Raw genomic sequence first — 19,587 nt, 5'->3', positions numbered from 1 at the left:
TTTTTATTATATTAGTGTGACCTATCCATGAACAGTTGATGTCTTCCTAGGTATTTAAATCTGATTTTATTTGTGTGAGAAGAGTTTTGTAATTGTTTTCAAAAAGTTTTTGAGTTTGCCTTGGCAGGTAGACTCCCAGGTATTTTACTTTGTTTGAGGTTACTTTGAATGGGATTTCTCTTTCTAGCTCTTTCTGCTGCATCTTGCTAGTCATATATAGAAATGTTGAGGATTTGTGAGGGTTTATCTTATATCCTGCTACTTTGCTAAAGTTGTTAATTATTTCTAGTAGTTTCTTAGATGACTTTTTTTGGATTCTCTAGGTAGACCATCATGTCATCTGCAAAGATTGAGAATTTTGTTTTCTCCTTCCCTATTCTAATTCCTTCAATTTCTTTTTCTTCTCTTATTGCCGAGGCTAACATTTCTAATATGATATTGAATAGTAGTAGAGATAATGGGCACCCTTGTTTCACCACTGATCTTACTGGGAATGCCTCTAGCCTCTCCCCCTTGCATATGATGCTTGTTGATGGTTTCAGATAGATACTGCTTATTTTTCTAATGAACAGTCCATTTATTCCTGCACTCTCTGGTGTTTTTAGTAGGAATGGGTGATGTATTTTGTCAAAAACTTCTTCAGCATATATTGATATGATCATATGATTTCTGACAGGTATGTTATTGATATAATGAATTATACTAACAATTTTCCTAATAGTGAACTAACCTGCATTCCTGGGATAAATCCTACTTAATAATCATGTATTATCCTAGTGATAACTTGTTGTAATCAAGGAAAAAGCAAAAAAGGATGTTATTCAATATGATAAAACTCATTAAATACCTACATGTGAAGATTATACACATAGCTCTTGGGAATTGTATCTCCATTAGAATATTTAGTCAGAAGGTATGGCTATAAATTCATCTGATTGGATGATTTAAAAAAACTTAAGACATTAAAAAGGGAATTGTGCTGGGTTGGGGGAAGGGAGGAGAATGGGATAAATTATATCACATGAAGAAGCGCAATGGACATATTACAGTAGAGGAAATGAAAGCAGCTGTGGGAATTTTTTGAATCTTACTTTTATCAGATTTGACTCAAAGAGGAAATAACACATAGAACTCAGTTGGGTTTAGAAATTTATCTTACCCTTCAGGTATTAGGAAGATCAAGGGGGGAGGAAGGGAAGGAGGGACTGACAGAAGAGAGAAAAGACAGGAGGGTTAAAGTAAAAGGGGAAAGAGGAAAGAAAAAGGAACGAAGGGGACATATTCAGAAGCAAAACACTGATGAGGAAGGATACAGTGAAAGGGAAAAGAAAAGTATAAATGGAAGGGAGATAATATGGAGGGTAATAAAGAGTAAGTAATTATGATTGTGAATGTGAGCTCTCCCATAAAACTGAAATAGATAGCAGAGTGATTTAAAAACCAGAATCCTAAAATATGTTGTTTACAAGAAACACATTTGAAGCAGAGAAATACACACAGATTAAGCATAAAAGACTGGAGCAGAATATATCCTGATTGTCTCACATCTGCTTTAGCAGAGTGAAAAAAAAAAAACAGGGGTAGCAATCCTTATCTCAGACAAAACAAAAGTCATAGATTTCATTGAAAGATTAAGTAAGGAAACTATGTCTTTCTAAAAGGTACCATAGACAATGAGGTAATATCAATTCTAAACATATATATGCCAAAAGGCATCCAAATTCCTAGAGTAGAAACTAAATGGATCACAGGATGATATAGACAGCAAAACTATATTGGTGAGGGACCTCAACCTCCCTCTATCTGAATTAGATAAATTTAATCACAAAATAATTAAGGAGGAAGTTAAGAAGGCAAATAGAAATATAGAAAAGTTAAATCTGATAGAATTCTGGAGAAATGATTGGGGATAGAAAGGAATATATCTTTTTCTCCTTGGTACATGTCACCTACATAAAAACTGAACATCTGACAACCAAGAGTAGACAGGCAGAAATATTAATTACATCATTTTCAGATTATGATGTAATAAAAATATTGTATAATTAAGGGCTATTGAAAGATAGATTGAAAATTAATTGGAAACTAAATATCTTAATTTTAAAGAATGAGTAGAACAAAAAATAAGTCATAGGAATAATTAACAATTTCATCCAAGACAATGACAAAAATGAGACAACATGCCAAAACTTGTTATTAGAGGCAATTGTATATTTCTAAAATTTTACATTCATAAAATAGAGAAAGAGGAGATCAGTTGAAATGGGCATGCAATTAAAAAAGGTAGAGAAAAGGACAAATTAAAAATCCCAAATTAAATACAAATTTGAAATTATGAAAATCAAAGTAGAGATTAATAAAACTGGAAGAAAACTATTAAAGTAATAAATAAAACTAAGAGATGGCTTTATAAAACAATAAAATAGATAAGCCTTTGGTTAGTTTAATTTAAAAAAGGAAAGAAGTAAAATAAATTACCAGTATCAAAAATTAAAATTGGTGAATTCACAACCAATGAGAAGGAAATTAAAGCAATAATTTAGAACTGTTTTTCATAACTGTACATCAATCAGACAATGTGAGTGAAATAGAAGAATATTTTCAAAAATATTAATTGACTCATTTTAAATTGAAAAGAAAATTAAGTATTTAAATAACTCCATTTCATAAAAAGACATTGAACAAGCTATCAGGGAGTGAATTTTCCAAGAAAAATATCTCTTGGATCAGATGGATTCACATATAAATTCTACCAAATATTAAAAAAATTAATTCCAATTTTATTTAAACTATCTGAAAAAATAGGTGGAAAAATGTGTTGTAACAAATTCCTTCTATGACATCAATGTGGTGCTAATATCTAAGTCAGGAAGAGTCAAGGCAGAGAAGGAAAATTATAGACCATTCACCCCAGTGAATATTGATGCAAAAATTTTAAATAAAATATTGACAAAGTGCTTTCAGCAAGTTATCACCAGAATAATACACCATGATCAGGTAGATTTATACCAGGAATGTGGTGGTAGTTCAATATTAGGAAAACTGTCAGCAGAATTGACCATGCCAATAACAAAACTCACAAATATCGTAGAATTATTTCAACAGATACTGGAAAGGTCTGATAAAATGGAGCATTCGTTCCTAATAAAAACACTAGAGAACATAGGCATAAATGGGGGTTTTCCTTAAAATGATAAGCTGTATCTATCTAAAACTATCAGCAGGCATTATATGTAATAGAGATAAGCTGGAAGCACTCCCCGTAAGATCAAGGGTCAAACAAAGATATCTCTTATATCCACTATTATTCAATATTCTTTGAGAAATGTTAGCTTTAGGGACAGCTAGGTGGCACAGGGGATAGAGCACCATCTCTGGAGTCAGGAGGATCTGTGTTCAAACTTGGTCTCAGATACTTAATAATTACCTAGCTGTGTGAGCCTTCAGCAAGTCGCTTAACCCCATTGCCTTGAAAAAAAATTAAATTAAAAAATAAAAAAGAAATAGCTTTAACAATGAGAAGAAAAAGAAATTTAAGGGATTAGAATAGACAATGAAGAAAGAAAGCTCTCAATCTTTGTGGATGATATGATAATGTGTTCAGTAGAGAATAATAGAAAATCAACTAATACACTACATTAACCAATTAGCAACTTTAGAAAATTTGCATAATATAAATAAATCTGTACAAATCATCAGCATTTCTATATATTACCAAAAAAGTATAAAAAAGTAAGAGTTAGAAAGAGAAATTCCATTTAAAGTAATTGTAGACAATATAAAACACTTGGGAATCTACCTGTCCAAGGCAAACTAAGAAACTAAATAAAAACAATTATAAAACACTTTTCACACAAATAAAATTAGATTTAAGTAATTGAATCTGACTATTTTTTTATGATTCTCCTTTCACCATATGAGTAATATGTAAATATGCTTAAAATAGTTAAATATGTATAACCTATATTAGATTACTCTCTGACAAGGTGAGTGGGGAGGGAAGGGAAGAAGAGAGAAAAATGTGAAATTCAAAATCTTACAAAAATGATTTGTGAAAAATGTCTTTACATGTATTTCAAAAAGAAACAAATTTATTAAAAATAAAAATATATTTAAAAGCAACAAATCAGAATTATTAAAAATATCCTTTTCAGATCATAATGCAATAAAATTATATTTAATAAGTAGCCAATGAAAGATGGATTAAAAACACTTTGGAGATTAAATAGTCAAAACTTAAAGCATTAACAACTTAGACACATGATAGAAATAATTATTCTTAAAGAGAATGACGTTAAAATCAAAACCTACTGAATACAGCAAATTATAATAGAGGTTTAGATTAAAAGAAAATTCAAATTTCTAACTACTCACATCTATAAACTAGAGAAAGGGCAGACTAAGGAATTAGTATGTAATTTGAAATAAACTAGCAAAAGACCAAATTAAAAATTCCCAGTTAAATATTAAGTTGTAAATCCTCAAAATTAAAAGTGAGTTTAATAAAATTCAGAGAAAAGTCATTGAGCTAATAATTAAAACTACGCTTTGGTTCTATAAAAAGGAAAGAAAAATTTACTTAATATCAGTGATAGAGATCAAAACCAAATCACTAGTATAAAAATAAAAAAGGATGAATATATTTGCTAACAAAGATGAAATTAAAGCAATTGTAAGGAGTTATTTTGCACAATTATATGCCATTAAATTTATCAATTGAAGTAAAATGGAAAATATTTATAAAACTATAAGTTTCCTAAATTAGCAGAAGAGGAAATAGAATAGCTATATAAACATATTAAAGGAAAAGAAATTATGCAGACTATAATTGAATTTCTTAAAAGAATAGCACTAAACCAGTTTAATTTGCAAGTGAATTCTCTAAAACATTCATTTTTTAAAAAAAAATTTTCCCTAAAACAATTAAAGATCAACTTATTCCACTATTAAATCAACTATTTGAAATGATAGATAGTGAAACAAAAATGATAGTGATATCTAAACCAGGAAGAGTAAAATGATAAGAAAATTCTAGGATTGGCTAGGTGGCATAGTGGATAAAGCACCGGCCCTAGAGTCAGTAGTCCCTGGGATCAAATCCGGTCTCAGACACTTAATAATTACCTAGCTGTGTGGCCTTGGGCAAGCCACTTAACCCCGTCTGCCTTGCAAAAAAAAAAAAAAAACCTAAGAAAAAAGAAAATTCTAGTAAAATTTCAAAAATATTAATAAAATTCTAACTAAAACATTACAATAATACATTATATAATTATACATTATGATCAAGTGGGATTTATACCAGAAATATAGTGACTGTCTAAAATGAGGAAAATAAATAACATAATTTATTACATCACTAATAAAAGTTAAACAAGTCATCGCTACATGCAGAAAAGATTCCTGATAAAGTACAGCTTTCATTTTCTGCTCAAAACTCCTGAACATATCGATATAAATGGACTTTTCCTTGAATTGATAAAAAAAATCATCTAAAACTAACAGCAGGCATGATTTATACTATATATTGTAAAGTAGAAGTCTTCCCAGTAAGATTATAGGTCAAACAAAGAAGCCCACTGTCACAAATATTATTGGACAATCTAGCAATAACAACAAGAGAAGAAAAAGAACGTGATTGACTCAGACACTTAGAAAATCCCAAAGACTCAAGGATTTGTTGAAACAATAATTTTATTAGAGTAATAGGATATGAATTGTCAGCCTTCATATATATAAAATATATATCATAATCATATATCTCATATATATATATATATCATAATCAAAACTCTACAATGGGATATAGTTTAAAAATACCCTACTTAAAATAACTCTAGACAGTATAAAATATTTGGGAGACCACCTTCCAAACAACACACATAGGAAGTATAAAAAATATTTTTACTTTTTCAAAAACATTTTAAACTTAATTGAACAATAAGAAAAGAAAAACAAAACATTATCATGTACACAGCAGAATATAGGAAAGGATTTAATATAAAATCTAAATTTTCAAGAAAGCCTGAATAGTAAATGCTGCTCATTGTCTTCAAATCTGTCCAGTTTTCCTTATGGGTTTTCTGTTGTGCTCTGCTGTGCACTTTTTATATATTTCTATACATTTTTATAGGGATAATTGCATGTTCTTATGTGTATATAGAAGAATATGTACATGAATGTTTATACGGGTAGTTAGGTAGCAGTGAATAGAGCACTGACCTTGGAGTGAGGAGGTTGGGAGCTCAAATCCAGCCTCACACTTGACATTTACTAGCTATGTGACTTTGGATAAGTCACTTTACCCTGATTGCCTCACATCCAGGACCATCTCCAGTCATCCTGATTCATATCTGGTTACTGGATCCAGATGGCTATGGAGGAGAACATGAGGCTGGGGGATTAGCACATTGCCCCATCAGTCATGTGCTTGTCATGGTATCATTTCCCTCTTGTCAAGGTATTCTTTGAGAATGAAGGACAAACATCATCATCAAAACATAAACACTGGGCAGCTAGGTGATGTAGTGGATAGAGCACTGGCCCTGGAGTCAGGAGTACCTGAGTTCAAATCCGGCTTCAGACACTTAAAAATTACCTAGCTGTGTGGCCGTGGGCAAGCCACTTAACCCCACTGCCTTGCAAAAAAAAACATAAACACCATATCTGCCTAGGTAATTATTATCAAACACACACACACACACACACACACACACACACATATATACATATGTAAGCCTGTATCACACTATCACACTTCTCTTCATTTGTTATCTGGTTTTCTGAAGTCAGATAGTATCCTCCATAAATCCAAGTATTTCCAAACTTTTCTGAATCAATTATTTTCTAAACCGTAGCAATATTCTAACGCAACCAGATTCTATTTCTATGAAAGCATCTTCCCAATTTTCTATTTATGCAACTTAGGTGCATACATTTTATTTTTACAAGAAAACTTTTATTTAAAACAATCAAATGATCAATTTTATATTTCAATAATGCTCTCAATTTATAATATGGTTACATGTATGAAATGACTGGAATTATTTCCTTTATATCTTTTTTTCCCCTGTTCTCTGAAGTTTCTGACCCTTTATTGTTACAAATAAACTTTATTATTTTTTCTAACTCAGAATGATAATTTTTAGTCATTTAATTTGTATGACATTATATAGATTAAGTAAAATTCATCTTTTATTATATTTGTTTTACATATCTATGAACAGTAAATACAATTTCAATTATTTAAATCTTTATATAAAAAGTGTTTTATGTTTACATTCATGTGATTCCTGTGTCTGTTTTGATAGACATTCTCTGAGGTATTTTATATGATCTAGTATAATCTAAAAAATTATTGAATAGAATTGATGACATATAGTATAGTTTCCCTATTTTTCTTTTGATTAAATTTATTTTAGCTTTAATATTGTCTGAGATCATGCATTCTACTCCTGCCTTTTTTTAACATAATAAATTTTATGTCTGACCTCATGTGTGTATGTTTATCTTTCATTTTAATAGCATTTTTGGAAACACCATAGAGTTGAATTTAAAGTTTTACTCAACTATCAGTTTCTACCCTATAGAAAAATTCATCCCACCTTCTAAACTATAACTTGTCTTATATTTTCCTCTTTCCTCTTTTTCTTCACTTTCTTTTGCACCCTATTCCTATCATTTCTCTCCCCTTTGCTTTACTTTTATCCACTACCTGTCCCTCCTATTTCTTTACCTATCCAGCCCTTCATCAATGCCTCCCCCTTACCCTCTTTTTCTTTTTTGAATTTAGATATATATGGTGATCCTCTTTTTCCCAATGACAGTTGGGTTTCAGCACTACTTGCCTTCTCCCCATTAGCTTTTGCAACATCTTTCCCCTTTTTATGCATCATTTGCATGAGATAATTGATCCATTTGATCCTACTGCAATTTATTTTTTTAGACTCATACCATACATTGAGCTTCAGCACTAACCTATCTTTCATAGGGGCAGTTAGGTGGTACAGTGGATAGAGCACTGACCTCGGAGTTAGCATAGGAGTTTGAATCCAGCGTCAGACACTTGACTCTTACTAGCTATGTGACCTTGGCCAATTCGCAACACAATCTTGAACTTACAGCCATGGGACCCTGGAAGCCAGGAGAGATTCTGCTTCATGGTATCCAGTTTCTACAAGAGCCTTTGATATCAGAGACCAAGATTCTGTTCATACCCTGAATTCCTGGAGGGGGAGGCATTCTTCAGGAAACAGTATCCACAGGGCAAATTTTCCCCATGGTGCTATTGGGCAACAAGATTGAATTGGATGACTAGCAATGTTCCAGAACAAAGCACTAGATGGTGTAAAGAGAAAAGCCAACTTTACTTTGAGGTCAGTGCTAGTGAATGGCATCAGTGTGGAGTAAGCATGCTAACTACTGAGCAGACAAACTCTGTCCTGCCTTTAAGGATTTTGAGACCAACCTGATTGATCCTATGAAGTAGAAGAGCCAAGAAATGGATGCTACAGGTGACGGAAAATCCGAGAGAGAGAGAGAGAGAGAGAGAGAGAGAGAGAGAGAGAGAGAGAGAGAGAGAGAGAGAGAGAGAAGAGAGAGAGAGAGAGCCCTCCCAAGGAAGAGGGCTCCTGATTATTCATGGCTAAGACTGGGTAGAAGATTGGGGTTTCCCACTCCATACCCTGTAATCTGTGTTCCAGGTTGCTGGGATTTGGTGACAAAAGGAGAATCTTAATTTGCTGTAAGGATAAACAATGCACTGCCATTGGCTGAGAGCAGGAGAAAAACAATGGATACTGAGGGACACATAATAAGCATTTCTTACTGCTGTTCTTGAACTGGGAGAGATAGAGTCCAACAGGATTCAGCAACCTTGCAATCTGGCCCCTTCATTTGACAAGTGAGAAAACAGAGTTTATAATAAAGAGGTTAAGTGTCTAAGCTAATATCTCATAGGAGAAAGCGCCAAAGGTAGGATTTAAATTCAGGTCCTCTGACTCTTCACTATTCCGTGTTATTTCAACTCCTCCATTTTTCAGGTAAAGAAACCAAGATGATGAAGGCAAGTACTTGCCTGTGATCATATATGACTATAAATGGAACCAAAGTCTAGAAAATTTCCAGTCCAGCACTTTCTCCATTCCATATATTTCCTTCTGTCTTATCTCTGTTGAGAACTCTGTCATATAGTATGGAATAGTTGTTAATGCACTGGGAGTTGAGTCAGGAAGATATGGGTTCAAATCCTGTGTGATTTTGTCCAAGTCATTTAACCTCTCTTGACCTTGGTTTCCTTAAAATGAGAGAGATGGAATCAATAACCTCTAAATGTCCTCTCTACCTCTAAATCTATGACCCTATGACTTCTTCTCTTTTAATAAAAAATGATGTCCTATAATTATGCTTATTAGGCATCTACCTTGCCCATCTCCCACCCTAAACTAATTCACCTGGTCCTGGATGTGTATAACCCAATTCAGCAAACTTGTTTTTGATGAATTTAACAATATTGGACAATCAGAACTGAGAGAAAGAGAGAAATATGAACCACATCTCAAAGTCAAATAAAGACCTTTGAGACTGAGTCAATTGCCTTTTGAGAAACAAAGCCTTGCTAAGGAAAGTACTGATTAACCATGGAGTAGAAGATTGGGGAACTTCGATTACAATCCCTACTGTGCCAATTGCCAAGTCAGTCACTATGAATTTCAATGCTATTTGCCCTCAAAAGGTTATGGTTAATCAAATGAGACAACCTGCTTTGAAAACTATAATACTCTCTACAAATGAGAATTCTCTGTTTACCTTGCTATGGTTCTAAAGTAGAGATAAGGAACCTTTTTTTCTGTCAAGGATCAAAACTTCAAAATTAACCTGTTATTTTTGACCAACTATTTAATTAATTCACTCCTAAAAAACTCCAAGATTTACTGAATTTCAAGTCCAACTGTGGTTGCCTTGGCAGCACCCGACCAAATGATTTCACAGATGTGTTTGAAAGATACCATCCCAGGAACAGAGCCAAGGGGTGAAAAAAGGGGGACAGGTGGTTTGAAGCAGGAATTTCTGTTTAAAAAGAAAAACCTTGATTTCTCCTTCTGTTTCCCATACCAGCCCAAGGTGTGTTGCCTGTTACTCGCCCCAGGGAAATAATAGTAAATGCATTGTCGTGCATCAGAAAGATGACAGATTTAGGATTACAGGATCTGGGTTGAAATCCTGGCTCTTTCACTTGGTACCTATGTAATCTTGGACAAGTATTTAACCTGTTTAGACCTTAATTTCCTTATCTGTTAGGAAATGGCTAAGCAACCTTTCACTTTCAATCTATGATCCTAAGTGTCTGCCCAGAACTAAAGTCCGTGATCAGACAAGGAGTAAAGGTGGAAGGGGTTAGAAAGGAAAAAAGACGGTCCTTGCTCTCCCCTTCTGCTTATTCCTTTGCTGTCTCCTTGTAGTATATGAAAGATGAAGTGACTGCGGAAAACAAAATGTTGGATCCTCTGATATCTATTTCTTGATGATGATGATTTTTTTTCAAGGCAATGGGTTTAAGTGGCTTTCCCGAGGCCACACAGCTAGGTAATTATTAAGTGTCTGAGGCTGGATTTGAACTCAGGTGATCCTGACTCCAGGGCCAATGCTCTTATCCATTGCACCACCTAGCTGCCCCATGGTATCTATTTTTTAAGCAATGCATGCCAGTTGCCTAAAAAATCAGTACCAGTTTAGGCTTGGATCCTAAAGACGGGGAAGACAAGATTTTATACATTAAAAACAATCAAATAAGATCAGTTAATTAAAAGGAAAAAGTAGGAAAAAAAATAAAAAGGAGAAGCTTCTTTAACTCCCAATCTTTCTCCTAATATGGATCCAGATCTTTTGTTGTGTCATGGTAGCTATCTATAGATGAGTGCTTTCTCCCTTGTTTATTCATTTTTATTTAATTGCTTTTTTTCTTGTTATTATTTTAATTGCTTTTATCAAATTCTAAACCAGAGGTATGGGGAATAGTGTCTCAAACCTCAGGAGCCAGCAAGGATCCTGCTCCTCTGCTACTTACATTGATTCAAAGTGTGCTAGCCTCTTTCCCCTGGGATTGAAAGTACAATGCAGGACTTGTTTGATCAGGATACCTGTGCTTGGTAGTCCTCAAAAGTAGAAGGCCCTTCAGTCTGCCCAACCTTAGGATCCCACACTGTAAAGTTTCTAAGGCTGAGGATACCTCCCAATCCCAGGTGCCCCTAGGGATTATTTTTGTTAATTCCACAAAGTGGTCCTTGAGGTATTTCTACATCACTTCTGCTCTTGGGGTCAGGTCTTGGCTGGGAGTTTTCTCAAGTTGTATCTGGAGAACAACTGTTTCAACCTATATTTATTTCTGCAGCTCTGAGGTAATATAGTTTTGTTTTGTTTTTGTGGAGGAAATTTGAAGAGCCAAGAGTTTTCCAACTTATACCACCACCTTCTCAGAATTCTCTCAAAAAACTTTTTTTTATAAAAATAAAATCAGATTCAAATAATTAGAGAGATAGTAATGAATTGGTAAGCTGGGCTAGTATAATAAAAATGAATATTTACCCAGCATAATTTATACATTCAATGCCATTCCAATTAAATTACCAAAAAATATTTTACTGAATTAGAAAATAGTAGCAAAATTCCCCTGGAAAAATATACAAAAGAAGCTGAGGCTATTGAAGGAAAAAAAGTAAAAAAAAAAAGTATAAGGGAAGGAAGTTTAGTAGTGCCAGATCTTAAATTGTATTATAAGGTAGAAATGAGCAAAACTATCTGGTATTGGATAAGCAGTAGAAAGGTAGCTCAATGGAAAGGAAAACATATAATTTACAGCAGCACGTAATTATCATATACTTATAGTTGATGATTATAAACACTTAGATTGTGGGATAAGAATTCATCATTTGATAAAGATTGTTGGGATAACTGGAAAGCAGTATGACAGAAACTGAAGATGGACCAACATCTCCTATCATTTACAAAGATAAAGTCAGAATGGATATATGACTTAGTTGTGAAATTTTACAAGAAAGTTAGAAAAACATGGAAGATATTATTTATCAGTCTTATGGATAGGTGAACTATTTATATAGTTAAGTGAAAATGAATAAATTTGACTACATTTAATTCAAAAGTTTAGTCAAAGTAAAACCAATGTAGCTCAGAAGGAAAACAGAAATTTTGGGAGAAATTATGGATAGTTTATCAGATAAAGGGCTCCTATCTAAAATATAGAAAGAACTTTATCAAATGCAAAAGAATGAATCATTCCCCAACAGAATGTTTTTCAATGAAAAAATCAAAATAATTAATAGTCATAGAGAAAATGCCATGAATCATTATTTATTAGAGAAATGAAGATTAAAATAACCTTAAGAGTTCATTTTGTACCTACCAGGTAGGCTAAAATGATTGAAGGGAGGGGGTGGCTAGGTGGCAGTGGATAAAGCACCGGCCCTGGAGTCAGGAGTACCTGGGTTCAAATCCAGTCTCAAGCATTTAATAATTGCTTAGCTGTGTGGCCTTGGGCAAGCCACTTAACCCCATTTGCCTTGCAAAAAAAATCTAAAATAAAATGATTGAAGGGAAGGGTGGCAGGTCATGGAGGAGTATTGGAAAAATTGGGACACATTCATTTTTGGAACTCGCCCCACCCCCCAAACTGAGTCTTCTCATTCTTAAATTAAAACATTCAACTCCTTCAACTGATTCTATCCTATACCATTCTCATTGTTCTCTCCCTTAGTCCTATTTCCCGCCCCCCCCAAGATATGAAGAAAGGAAACTTCAAAGAATTTGTTTTTCTCTATATTTTTTGCTGTCAAAAGACCTTTATAATGGGTTGGAATTCTTCAAAAAAGATAAAGAACAGGAATCAAATATATCTTTTAAAGAAACCTGGACATGAAAAACATTCATCATAATTTTAAAAAACTCACCAAGTGATTTAATGACATGGGTTTGGATAGGAAATTCGGGGTCGATCAATAAACACCTGCTCTTGGTTGACGAGGACTTCTTTGATTAGTGGCAATCCAGTTACTGTTATAAGACTTGCACTGCCCATATGCATGCGGAAAACATTTCCTTATTTCTTGGAAAGCTGAAAAAGAATTCATTTTAAGTTGCAAACTTCCATTGTCTTTCAAGGTATTTTTACGTCTGTACTATTATCAGATGATATTCTAGCAATGTAAAAATTATTCCAATGGAATCCTCTCAGTTGGGTCTCATCCAATTCCATTGACTTCAGATGAGTTCACCCAAACAATCACTGGGTCCTCCAACTATAGCTCAAGTGCTGTGCTAAGAGCTGAGCAGAAAGTCACAGATGGTTCCTTCCCTTGAGGAACCAACCTAGAAAAAAAAAATGCTTCTGAGGAGTGGAACCAAGAGAACAATGTCCACATCAACAACAATATTGTGAGATGATCAACCCTGATGGAAAGAGCTCTCTCAGTGCTCAGAGAGCTAGGATGACTGTATTAAATCAGCTATGGATTATATTATCCCATCCAGAAGAAGAAAAGCAAAACAAAACAGAACACGTACCCTTCTGAATCTTTGAACACTTCATAAAAATTATCATTTTCCCTTAATCCTAATTCCTTATACTGAAAATTACTAATTTGTAAATGTTTATCAAAATATGTACAATGCTAATCTGACTGTTAGCCTCTGAGGGGAGGCGGGGTGGGAAGGGAGGGTGGAAGGAAATTTTGTAATTAAAAATATACATGTGCATGTAAGGGGCCTAAGTGCTGACTTTTCAGAAACATAGTGTTAAATTAGTCTAAGCCATAGGCCTCAGTTTCTGTTTCTCAAGAATCAGGTGAGCATGAGAACCCGGATCTCTGACTACAAAAATGATGTTACCCTAACCTTATAAGATGTAAACAAAGACTAACTTTCCTGGGAAAGCTTAGGTACACCCCCTCAAGTCTGACCATTTGTTGTTAGGGTCAGCAGAAATGGGCTGTGGTTTTTGTGGGGTTTTTTTTTAACCCAGCTTCAGCTTCTGTAATTCAGCTTTTCCTGCTCTCTCTCTCATGGAGTTAGGAACTGCCCCGCTTCTTGCAAGAACCGAATTGAATTTGAACCCTTTGCTGCCACTTTGAGAGGACTCCAAGCAGTCATTTTGGGTTAGGGTTTAAATTCCCTGCACATGCATATGGATGAAAATAAATAAATAAATTTAAAATTTAAAATAAATTAAATAAAATATATAAATATATATATATAACATTTTATATATCAATATATAAAATGTATAAATAAAATAAAACAAAATAAATTTAAAAATTTTTAAAAAGAAAAAAGGAAAGAAATGCTCTGTGCATATATAAATAAATACAAAATACATTCAAATAAAAACTTCTACTTGATTTCCAGAAGACTAGAAGCTGGGAGGGATCAGGAAGGGAGGGATCATGGCTCTCTGAAGCTGAGCTTTGATGGAACCTGGGAATTTCAAAAAGTTCAGGAGAAAGGGGAGTGTATTTCAGTCTCTGAAATGGCTGCTACATTCAAGGTAACATGCTGGGCTAGGAATATATGCAAAGAGCAACTCAGATTAATTCACAATTAAGACTTAGAGGTCAACTGTTTGATCCATTAGTATTTTCATTGCATTGAGTTAGATGTAAACTCACAGAGAGGAGGGGTAGTTATATTTCTTTTCTTTCTTAATCCCCAGCATCAAGAATAGTATCTTAGCAGGTACTTATAAAATGTAAGCATATTAATTAATTGATTGATTGGATCTTTTTCTCTGATCACTGCCCTTTCCAAATTCAGTAGATGATCTCTGAAAGAGATTAAAGGAGACATCAAACAATACTACCACCAACTTGGTCTTCAGCTTCTCTGATAAGGTTTGACCTTTACCTTTACCTTTACCTTTGACCTTTACCCCAAGAGTCTGTCACCACACTGTTATGTGAAATCATTAAAGCTTGGTAGGACCAGAGAAGGATGCTCTTTTGATTCAAGGACCTGAGACAGTGGAGAACCTCAGGTTGATAGCATATGTTGACTATTTTCAGGAACCAGGGATATTCAAACTTCAAAAAACCATGAAATGAAGGGCATGATGTGATATGGTCTAATGGGTTCAGATCCTATTTGACTTCTGTTAGGAACCAGTTGTTGAATCTTTTTCCAATATTTAGCTTCTGCAAATGTAGTAACTCTCTCAAAGGGATGTGTTGAGGATCAAATGGATTAAGGCATGCAACATTCTTAACAAATGAACAAGGGCTATCTCAATCTAACCTGGGAGGCAGCTTGGGATTCCACATAAAGATATACCATCAGCACCATAAAAACCTGAGTTCATGTCCTACCCCTGACTCCTGGCAGCTGAATGACTCTGGGCAAGGCACTTAACCTTAAAATGTCTGAGGCAAATGGTCAGTCCTGAATCTAGGCTTGACCTTGGGCTGTCCAACATTTCATCAATGACTTGGATAAAGAGACAGATGGGTGCTCCTCTGGAAATCGATACTAAGTGAAGAAGGGTAACTGGGTCATGGTGTCAATTAAGAAATATTTTCAGTGGGGTGAAATTCAAAAAGGATATACATATATATATATATATTTATATATATATATATATATGTAACATCTCACACTAATGTACAAAAAATAATTTCACAACTGCACTTGATCTGAAAAAAATTGGCAATTTTGTTTTCTTTAAATTTTTACAACTGCACTTCATTATAATCAGTTTGTTTATAATCCTATGTTATATATTTACAACCATGATTCTGGGTGGATATCCACTGGTTTCACCAGTATGAGTGGCAGATCACCAAAAAGGTGAAACATTGCTTATAGGATGTGGAATAGGTTTGACCTCATTTGAGCCAGAAGTGTGATATGGTAGATTAAAAAACTCATTGTTACTGTTTGGTGAAATTAATAGGGGGAAAAAACCACTTCCGGGGTGGTGACAACATATTGTTTAGACCCAGAATTGACTAATAAAGTCAATAAATATCAGTGACCTGACATCATTTGTCCAAAGCCTTAAGGTCAGTGTATGGACCTCGAATATTAACCTTGTGTCTGTGTGTGTGTGTGTGTGTGTGTGTGTGTGTGTGTGTGTGTGTGTGTAGTGGGTTGCTATTGTTTTTGTTGTTCCTTTCTTATTCTGGTGAATCCTATGGGTCACTTCTCAGAAGAAAGCTTTTCTATGCATAAAATAAAAAAAATTAAATTATAAAAGAAACCAATTATAATAAAACAGTGATCCAAAATATTTTTAACTAAAATTCAATGGCCTCAACTAAAACTTGAAATGTGGAGTTTGAAAAGAGCTCAGAGGCTGCCTATGCAACTTGTGCCAGTCAGTCTATTAATTAATGAAACAGAATTGTGGCTACAAAACAGCAAACGACATTCTCTGAGGGAGTCACCTGTCCCTTTTAGATAGCAACAATAACAAAAATAATGATAGCTGCCATTTTATAATAAAATCATTGTTTAAAGCCCTTCACAATTATCCCATTGGGTCAGAATCTCAGAAATGGAGTCAGGAGGGACCTCAGGGGTCACTTAATCCTGACCAGCATATAAAATGAAACACCACAATGACACATTCCATTAGTGATGACCAGATCCCATAGATCAGAAGAAGATGTGAACCCAGGTCCTCTAAGCCTTAAATGGGATGGTCCTCCTTTGTAAGAGGCTGCTTCCCAGATAGGGACAAAGTAGAGATGGACATCCAGGCTTGCAGCTGCCCCATCCAGTACATTATCCAAGGTCCCAGGGCCCATGTCACTCTTTACCTTTTGGATGCTCATTTTGGGGTTTTTAAAGTCCATCTGGAAGATGTTGCCCAATATGGGTAGCCCAGGAGGGCTTGGAGGATAATTTCGATGCTGTTTCTTCTTCTGAAGATACTGTGCCAGGATCAGGAGCATGACTGAGAGGAGGAGGAGGGTCTGCAGAGGGGCTGCCTCCCAAAGGGAAGGGAGCACCTTTCCCAGAGAGAGCTTCATCCTTCCCCAGTTCTGACACCGAGGCCACCCAAGTTGAATTCCTCCTCCCTCTTCCTGTTCCTGCAGCAACAACAACTGCTATGGGCCAATGGGAGCAAATTTCACATGAGTCAGAGCTCAGGCTGGTTTTATACACCAGCCAGGAAATGCCAACTTCCCCTCTGAGACCAGGCCCTCTGCCCTCTGCAAGGGCCTGCCTCCCGGGAATAAATGAGCTTCTGCTACCATCCCCACCAGAAAAGAAGATTGGGCTTGTCTGCCGGCAACCAAAGAGATAATTTGACCAGAGTGCTGTGAAAAGGTTCCACTCATACACAGCCCCAACTAATGGAATCCAAATCACAAGGCTAGAAGAGACCCTGAATGAACCCCCTTGTTTAGGAGAGAGGTTAGCTGAGGTCCAGGGAGTCCAGGAACTGACAAGGTCCCCTCACTGTTTATAGGTTTCACACCCTTCACTGGAGCCCCATGCTGGCTTGTTAACCCTCTTCTCCCCTTTTCAAGCTGCCTCCAAATGGAACTTGGGAACTAATGTAGAGGAGCTCAAAGCCTGGAATTTGGTAATCCCAGAGGGTTGTGTGAATAGATTCCACCATATCTATGAATGTCAATGGGAGAAAATAATGTTGACTTTTTTAGACTATTAGAATAAAATTCCAATAGATTTGGAACAAATTGGGATAATTAGAATATAATTCTGATAGAATTAGAATCAGCTAAAATGAAATTGAATATAATTGAAATGCATTAGAATAAAATTCAAATATAAATTGGAATAATGTTAAAAATATCCCAATATACTTGGAATATTTGAAATAATATTCCCTTATAATTGAAATAAACTGGAGCAGACAAGTATAAAATTCTGCAATAATTGGAATAGTTTGAATAAAATTCATACACATTTGGATTAAATTGCAATGAAATTCCAATGTAATGGAAATAAAATTTCAATGAAATTAGAAAAGATGAGGTAACGAATAAAAATTGCAGTTTATTAGAAACAAATAGGAATAATTGGAATGAGTGGAATAAATTATACTATATTTTATATAATTGGAATTTCATTCATAATCTTATGCATCTTATTTTATGCATTTAAAATGTTATTCTGAGAAAAGATCCACAGGTTTCAGCAGGCTGCCCAAGGGTTTCGGGACAAAAGAAAGATGAAAAACACCATTCTCTGAGAGGTAGGCAATTCTAAATGTTGGGACTGCTTTTTAAACCTTCTTCAATTGGTGAGACTGGGACCAGGACCCAAGGGTGAATGGAAATCCTTGTTTCCCCCTTCCAATGGCTTTCAAGGAGCACTTGGTAGAAAGCTGGATTTGGAGAGAGAAAACCAGGGTTTGCATTTCATCTCTTTCAGTTTTGCTTCTTTGGTCTCTTATTTCCCCTTCTGTTGAGGAAGTTGAACTAGAGTCATGAAATACAAGGTTCCTGACTGAAGCATCAGAGCTTATGACCCTTGAGTAGCCTGGGGCAAATTTAAATGTAATTGAGAAATGTTTAACAAAATAAAAGGTGCCACACAGCATAGATAATATCAGTGTGTGGCTCTCTTAAGTCTGAAGGTTGACATGTCTCTATTAGATGATCTCTGAGGTCTGTTTCCATTCAAATCTATGCTCTCTCACACAGAAAAGTTCTGTGCCTAATATTCCCTTAGCAATGTGAAAGGCTAAAAGATCTCAATTTCTATAGAAACATGAATGTAGCAACAGGTTCCAAAGCTTTGCACTATCCTAACTGGCTGGTTGTTAATTTATATAATTATAAGAAAAATGGTATAAATTTTTATGTATCTGCTCTGATTATATAGGTTTGCCTTGGGAGGGGAAAAAAACTGGGATCAGGAACAAACATCCTTACTTCTGTTCTGACTCCATATGAAACTCAGAATTGACACATTACTACTTCCTCAGCTATACATAAGAGTAAAGCAAGTAGGTGGGAAACATTCCTTTTTTTAACCCTCAAAGCAATACAATAGGGAAATTAAGCCAATAAGATTCTGTCTTTTGTTGAGACCAGAACTATCCTTTTGACTTTTTTTTACTCCCACGTGTATTCTCTGAACAATTAATGACTTTTTTCTCTAAAGGCAGATTGCTAGCTGAATGATCCTTCAGGGAACACTGGGACACAACCCACAAACCCAATTGGTCTAAAGACTTTCACACCAGTTGGCAAAATCACAATCACTTTTCAAACTCAGATTTTAACCCCCCAAATTGACAATCCTGTCTGTCTTAAGTGATAAATATATTGTAAATAGTGAATAGCATGATGAAGTCTTTAAAGGGTCCTCAGCCTTGTTGGAACTCTGCTGCGATTGCATCTTGCAACTAAGAAGACTATCTGCATATATATGTGCATATGTGTGTATGTGTGACCATATGTTTGTATTTGTGTAAATATATATTTAGAGAACAGAGAGACTGAAATACAAATATGTATGTACATGCAGAGAACAATAGTACTCCATCACATTCATACACCACAATTTGTTCAGCCATTCTCCAGTTGATGGGCTCCCCTCTACTTTCACTTC

At 34.9% G+C, this 19,587-nt stretch overlaps 1 pseudogene; it reads right to left on the bottom strand.

Annotated features, from left to right (window-relative positions):
* Positions 1 to 17,048, bottom strand: part of LOC141512396 (cytochrome P450 2J2-like) — a 46,921-nt pseudogene extending 29,873 nt beyond the window's left edge.
* Between the last annotated feature and the right edge of the window lie 2,539 nt (positions 17,049 to 19,587).

The sequence above is a fragment of the Macrotis lagotis genome, chromosome 2, assembly GCF_037893015.1.
Source record: "Macrotis lagotis isolate mMagLag1 chromosome 2, bilby.v1.9.chrom.fasta, whole genome shotgun sequence".
Taxonomy (NCBI): domain Eukaryota; kingdom Metazoa; phylum Chordata; class Mammalia; order Peramelemorphia; family Peramelidae; genus Macrotis; species Macrotis lagotis.
The sequence above is the reverse complement of the archived record's forward strand: the minus strand, read 5'-3'. Positions and strand labels throughout refer to the sequence as shown.